The 7,574-nt window shown below is 38.1% G+C and overlaps 1 pseudogene; it reads right to left on the bottom strand.

Moving 5' to 3' along the window:
• Nucleotides 1-363: 363 nt before the first annotated feature.
• On the bottom strand, nt 364-2,066 carry LOC120222337 (annotated as a pseudogene).
• Between the last annotated feature and the right edge of the window lie 5,508 nt (nt 2,067-7,574).

The following is a 7,574-nucleotide window of genomic DNA, read 5'->3' as shown; positions in this document are numbered from 1 at the left end:
AATACTAACTCCTGAAAAGAAAAGCCCTAGACATTCTGGGTAGGTGTTTGGCACCCATAATTTCACCAAAGAAGAATGTAGTTTCTTAATATGAGACCAAAGTGCAAAGCAATATAGAGGCCACATCTTTTCTTGATGGTCAATTTATTTCTGTAAAATAGACTGTACATTCCTTTTATATGAACAATTTACATTTGAAGCATTAGATATTTTTTTCACTGCTGGGGGAAGGAAATGGGCATCTGTTCTACTGGAGGTTGGTGAAGCTAAGGTATCCTTCTCAAAGTAGAGGCCGGAATCGGAGTTGAGGATTTGGTGTTGGTATTTGGAAGAGTTAGGCTGCTTTGCATCTACCCAGCGTCTAGAACCAATTCCAGCTTCGTAACTCAGCTGCAAAGAACTCCCATAGGCATTTGGTAGCCATGTAGCCAGTAGTTCAAGACTAGGAAACCCTGAAATGGGTAAAGTGCAGACTGTTATCTGGAGATGTAAATGTATGCTCTGGAGGGAGAACGGGTCTCATTCTGAGCACTGTGAGGCACATTTAAGAAGTCCCAAATCAAAACTGTCATCATGGGAGCTTCTGATGACCTGAAATTCATCAAACTATAGCCAAAACACACGTTCAGAATGTTCCACCAATGTGCACAAACACAACGTGCTTGCTGGGGCTCGAGGGTCAAGAGCAGCTTGCAAGTCCCAAACTTTAATTTTCCGATCATAGGCCCCACTGACAATTGTCTTTTATCAAGCCAGATGCATTAGACCAATTCCTCATGTCCTTCGAGGACTCTTATACAGGCACCACATTCGATATCCCATAGCCTTATGGTATTATCTGATGATCTGCTAACAACCAGCTGATCCCTGTACTGAAGACAAGCAATGCCTCACTTGTGCCCATTCAGAATACGAAAAATTCACAGGTACTCGTGCTCCAGTCTTTGATGTTCTGTCACCAGAAGCAAATACGATGTATTTATCATCAAAGTCTACTACACTGACAGCAGCAGGGTGGCCAATAAGGACACAGTGTAGAGTGATATCGGTAGCAGAAACCATGTCCCACACAGCAAGGGAGAGATCCTTGGAACAGGTCACCATGAGTCCATTGCTGAAGCATAAGTGCAGTACAGCCTCACTGTGGTGGATTAATGTGTTCAGAACTTCACCCATGTTCACATCCCAGACTCTCACTGAGGAGTCTGAAGAACCAGTCACAATGATACGTTCATCATACTGGAGACCAAAGACAGAGCCAGTGTGTCCCATTAGCACTTTCAAATATTCCAAGCTGGTTTTATCCCAAATCTTAATAGAATTATCTCATAGGCCACTGATAACATTTTCATAATCACACTGTAAACAGTAGACACCTTCTCTATTTTCAGAGCAGCACTGAATCCTCTGCAAGTTGTGTTGTCCACACCACCAGTTAGATTCTATAGTCTCTATATCCTGGATAATCTTTGGGTATAATGACCTATAAAATGAATTGGGAGGACCATCGATAAGTCTGTTCTTAAACAGGTACTGATCCCACCCTCTTCTTTCTGAAAGTCCCTTCCATAGAGGGTCAGTGCGCACCATTCTTTCAATCAGCTTCTTCCAAAGCATTCCTTCTGAGATCACTCACTACCATTCTTTACATACCAGCTCTGCTGCACACAGCGACCTGGCATCCAGGTAAGAAAGATGTTTTCTGCTATGTGATCTAAGCCTTGCTCCGGTAAAATGGTAATAAAGTTTCGCTGCAACATGGGCTTCAGATAAGAGTTAATATGTCCATGCTAATAACGACACATTCGTGAAATAAGGTGTTCCACAAATGCCACTTGGTCTGATTCATACTACTGGTCAAAATATTTAATACACGAGTCTTTTTCTTTTTGATAGTTTCTTTCTGATGGCCTCTTTCTGGAGACAATCACAGATGATGTTCCATTACTTATCTGCCAAAGAGATAAGGGACTCATCTTTGGGGACTCATCTTCATTTTGATCCTCCACAACTGAAGTGTTCATGAGCTCGATGGTCTTGTCCTCAATCACCAAGTCCAGCTCCATGGCTCCCCACGGTGGCCCCGCCTTGCTCTCCCCGTGCAACAGAGAAAGGCCGAGGCGGAGGAGGCGAAGGCGGAGGTGGCAGAGTTGGAGGCAGTTATCTTACCCACTCTAGCTGCCAGCTCGCCTGGGCTCCAGCATCTCCCAATTTTAAGTTATTTTTAACAGCAGTGGCACCATTTTACATTCCCATAAATAGTCCACAAGAGTTCCCATTTCTCCACAGCCTTGCCAACACTTGTTATTTTTTGTTTATTTATTTGTTTGGGGGAGTGGCCATCCTATTGAAATGATATCTCATTGCAGCTTTGATTTGCATTTACTGATGATTAATGATGTTGAACATCTTTTCATATTATTGGACATTTGAATATCTTTTTTAGAGATATGTGCAATTCTTTTTCTTATATTTTAATGAGATTATTGTTGAGTCACAAGTGTTCTAGATAATAGTAACTTGTACTCGTCTAGATACTAACACTTTATCAGATCTATGATTTGCAAATATGTTCTCTAATTCCATAGGTTGCTTTTTCACTCTGTTTCCTTTAATAAGCAGATTTTACATTTGATGTAGCCCCATTTGTCTATATTTTTCTTTTGTTGCTCATGATTTCAGTGTCATATCCAAGAAATCATTCCTATAACCAATGTCATGAAGTTTATCCCTACGTTTTTTTGGTAGTATTTTTATATTCATAGGTCTCATGTCACTTTTAAAAAACATTTCGAGTAAATTTCTGTGTATAATACAAGGTAAATTTTCAACTTCATTCTTTTACATCCTGTTTACCAACACCATTTGTTGGAGACATTGTACTTTCCCCATTGTATCTTTTTTTTCCTTTTCAGAAATTGCTTTTAATTTTTTAAGTTTTTTATTTATATTATAGTTGGTTGACATACAGTGTAATATTGGTTTCCCCATTGTATCTTGACACCCTTATGAAAGGCCATTTGATCATGTACAGGAGAGTTTATTTTTGAGCTCTCTATTCTGTTTCATTAGTGTATATATCTGTCTTTGTGTCAATACTACAATGTTCTGATTAATCTAGCTTTGTAGTAAGTTTTGAAATCAAGAATTGTATGAGTGCTACAACTTTCTTACTTTTCAAATTGTTTTGGCTATCATGATTCAATTGAGATTCCATATGTATTTTAGGGTTTTCCCCCATATTTGCACTAAATGCCATTATATTTTCATAGAGATGACTTTAAATCTATAATTTGCTTTGGGTAGTGTATTATTATGTGTTAATTTGACTGTCCCATGGGGGCTCAGGTATTTGGTTTTACCTATTATTCTAGGTGTGTCTGTGAGGGTGTTTGTGGATGAGATTAGCATTCCAATTGGTAGACTGAGTAGAGAAGATTGTCCCCCCAGATGTGTGAAGAACTCACCCAATCAGTTGAAGATCTGAAAAGAACAAGAAGACTGAGTATGAAAGAGCTCCTCTTTGAACAGAGACATCTTGTTTTCCCCTGCATTCAGACTCAAAACAAAATATTGGCTCTTCTTAGGACTAAGGTCTGTTGGACTCAGGTTTCCAACTTGCTGACTGTAAATCTTGGGACTTGTCAGCCTCCGTAATCACATAAGCCAATTTCTTATAATGATTCTCCTTAATATCTATCATTTATCAATTTATCAACTTTATCTCTATCCCTATGGATATATATCTCTATGGATATAGATAGATATAAATGATAAATAGGAAGAGATATACATCTTATTGGTTGTTTTCCTGGAGAACACTAATACAGGTAGTATGGACGTTTCAACAATATTAACTCATCCAATCCATGAACACAAGATATCTTTCCATTTTCCATTTTCCTGAATGTCCATGCAACTGCTTTTCTGGAACAGAACAGCAGCAGACACAATTCAGTGAGGTTGTACTCCGGAGGAGGGGAGCAGGCCCACATTATGCTGGGTCTTTTAAGATTAAGATTTTGAATCCCAGCTGTGCACCAGAGATAAAACACAGGAGAACTGTGGCAGCAGGCATGCCAACAGCCTAGGCCCAGACAGGGTGAGGGCAGGGATTAGACCTAAACCTGGAACACAAGAGGAGAGGCTGTTTGCTTTTCTGTGAGAACATCCTGAACAGCAGCAGACATGAGGTCCCCTTTCTGTGGATAAAAGAGCAGTGTGATGCAATTGTCCACCAGCTCATGAGCATGGTCAGACTTCAGTGAACAACACAGCACCCCCAATGGAGGCTAGAGCTGCTTACACCAAACCCTGGCCTCATGAACCCTGCAGATGCACCTTTGCTAGGGTAGGTCTGACTGTGAGCCAGTGCAGTGGACCTCTCCTGCAGAGGACCAGCAAAGGCCCCCCTTGCATGCACAAAGTCTATTGATCATACAATGCTCCAAAGCCTCAGCTGCAGACATAAAAGATCTAAAATCTACTCAGACCAAATAAAAAATGCTTTACCTGAGATGCAATACCAACTGTATGTAACCACAATGAGAAGGGAGAAACAGAAGAAAGAATAGGTGATATAGAAGTTGAAATTACATAAAATAGTGAAGCTGAAAACTATTAGATGACAATTACAGATGTAGTTAAGCCAGCAATTCCATAAAGTGCAATAATATTCATATAATAGGAGTCCTAAAAGAAAACCAGAACAAAGGGACGGAAGGTTTGTTTTAACATATTATAACTGATAACTTCCTTAATCTCGGGAAGGAAATAAGTATTGAAGTCCAAGAGGCACAGACAACTCATCTCAAAATCAGCAAAAACACCAAGATATGTAACAGTGAAACTTGCAAAATACAAAGATAAAGAATTCTGAAAGAAGGTAGGGACAAAAAAGCCCTTAAACCTATAAAAGTAGACAAATAAGGTTTTCAGGATACCTGTCCACAGAAACAAGGCAAGCCAGAAGGGAGTAGCATAATATATCCAGTGTGCTAAATGGGAATAAAACCCAAAGTGTTCCACCAAACAATTGCTAGAACTGATCCATTAATTCAGCAAAGTCACAAGATATAATCTCAATGTACAGAAATCTTTTGCCCTTGTAAATACCAATAATTAAGCAACAGAAGGAGAAATCAAGGTATGAATTCCATTTCCAATTGCACCAAAAATGATAAGATACCTAGTAAAAAAATAACCAAAAGGTAAAATATATGTACTCTGAACGCTATATAAAACTTATGAAATTGATGAGGACAAAAGAAATGAAAAAAAATTCCATGCTCATGGATTAGAACAGCAACTACTCCAGGTTGTCCAGTTTTAGCATGTAATTTTTGATAGCATTCTCTAATAATTATTATGTGTATTTCTGTGGTGCTGGTTGTGATCTCTCCTCTTTCATTTGTGATTTTATCTATTTGGGTTCTCTCTCTTTTCTTTTTGAGAAGCCTGGATAAGGGATTATCAATTTGGTTTATTTTTTTCAAAAAACCAGCTCTTTGATTCATTGATATGTTCTACTTTTTTTTGGATTCTACATTGTTTATTTGAGTTCTAATTTTTAAGATTTATCTTCTTCTGCTGGCTTTAAGGTTTGTTTGCTGTTCTGCTTTTAGTTCCTTTAGGTGTGCTTTGTCTTGCATTGGTTTTTCTTGTTTCTGGAGACAGGTCTGGATAGCAATGTATTTCCCCCTTAGGACTGACTTTGCTGCATTTCAATGGGTGTGGACTGTCATGTTTTAATTTTCATTCGGTTTCATTTATTGTTTAGTTTCTTCTTTAATTGCCTGGTTGATACATTCAGTTTTTCAGTAGGGTGTTCTTTAACCTCCATGCATTTGGAAGATTTCCAAATTTTTCTTGTGGTTGATTTCATGTTTCATAGCATTGTGATTTGAAAATATGTCTGGTATTATCTCAATTCCTTTATATTAATTGTGGGCTGTTTTGTGATTCAGTATGTGATCTATCTTGGAGAATGTTCCATGTGCATGTGAGAAGAATGTGTATTCTGTTGTTTGGGGACGTTCTGAATATATCTCTCAAGTCCATCTGATCCAGTGTATCATTCAAGGCTATTGTTTCTTTATTGATTTTCTGCCTAGATAATCTGTCCATTGCTATAAGTGGAGTATTAAAGTCCCCTACAATTATTGTATTCTTATCAATAAGATTGCTTATATTTGTGAATCATTGATTTATATATTTGGGTGCTATAGGGGGAGAGGCAAGATGGCGGAGAAGTATATATTTGGGTGCTATAAGTTGGGGGAATAAACATTCACAATTGTTAGCTTCAGTTATTCATGGATAATTATGATATAATGCCCTTTTTCACCTCTTGTTACAGCCTTTAGAATAAAATCTAGTTTGTCTGATATAAGTTATGGCTACTCTGGCTTTCTTTTGACTTCCAGCAGCATGATAGATGGATCTCCATCCCCTCACTTTCAATTTGAAAGTATCTGAAGGTCTAAAATGAGTCTCTTGTAGACAACTTATAGATGGATCTTGTTTCTTTTATTCACTCTGGTACTCTATCCCTTTTGATTGGAGCATTTAGTCCATTTACATTCAGAGTTATTATTGAAAGATATGGATTTAGTATCATTATTTTATCTGTAGGTTTCATGCTTGTGGTGATGTCTCTGGTCCTTTGTAGTCTTTGCAGCATTACACTCACAGAGTTCCCCTTAGAATCTCTTGCAGGGCTGGTTTAGTGGTTATTAACTTCTTCGATTTTTGTTTGTCTGGGAAAGTGTTTACTTCTCCTTCTATTCTGAATGACAGCTTTGCTGGATAAAGGATTCTTAGCTGCACATCTTTCCTATTCAGCACATTGAATATTTCCTGCCACTCCTTTCTGGCCTGCCAATTTTCAGTGGACAGGTCTGCTACTACCCTTGTGTGTCTACCTTTGTAGGTTAGGTGAAATAAGTCAGTCAGAGAAAGATAGATATTAAATGTTTTCACTCATATGTGGAGTATGAGAAACTTAACAGAAGACCATGGGGAAAGGAAAGGGGAAAAATAGTTTCAAACAGAGAGTTAGGCAAACCACATGCAAGTCTTTAATACAGAAAACAAACTGAGGGTTATAGGGGGGCAAGGTAGGGGAGAAAATGGGTGATGGGCATTGAGGAGGGCACTTGTTGAGATGAGCAGTGGGTGTTGTATGTAAGTGATGAATTATGGGACTCTACCCCTGAAACCAGGAACACACTGTATACACTGTATGTTAGCTAACTTTACAATAAATTATATTTCATTTTTTAAATATGTAAAAATAAATTAAATACAAATTTTAAAAAAAGAAAAGAAACTATTGTTAAAATGTCTGCACCACCCAAAGCAACCTACACAATCAATGCAATCCCTATCAAAATAACAGCAGCATTTTCCACAGAGCTAGAAGAAACCATCCTAAAATTTGTATGAAACAAACAAACAAACAAACACCCTGAGTAGCCACAGTAATGTTGAAAATGAAAGGTAAAGCAGGAGGCATCATAATTTCAGATTTCAAGCTATATTACAAAGCTGTGATCATCAATACAGTATGGTAT

The sequence above is a fragment of the Hyaena hyaena genome, unplaced genomic scaffold, assembly GCF_003009895.1.
Source record: "Hyaena hyaena isolate Hyena2069 unplaced genomic scaffold, ASM300989v1 scaffold_865, whole genome shotgun sequence".
Classification (NCBI taxonomy): Eukaryota; Metazoa; Chordata; class Mammalia; order Carnivora; family Hyaenidae; genus Hyaena; species Hyaena hyaena.
This window is presented reverse-complemented; position numbering and strand designations above follow the sequence as displayed.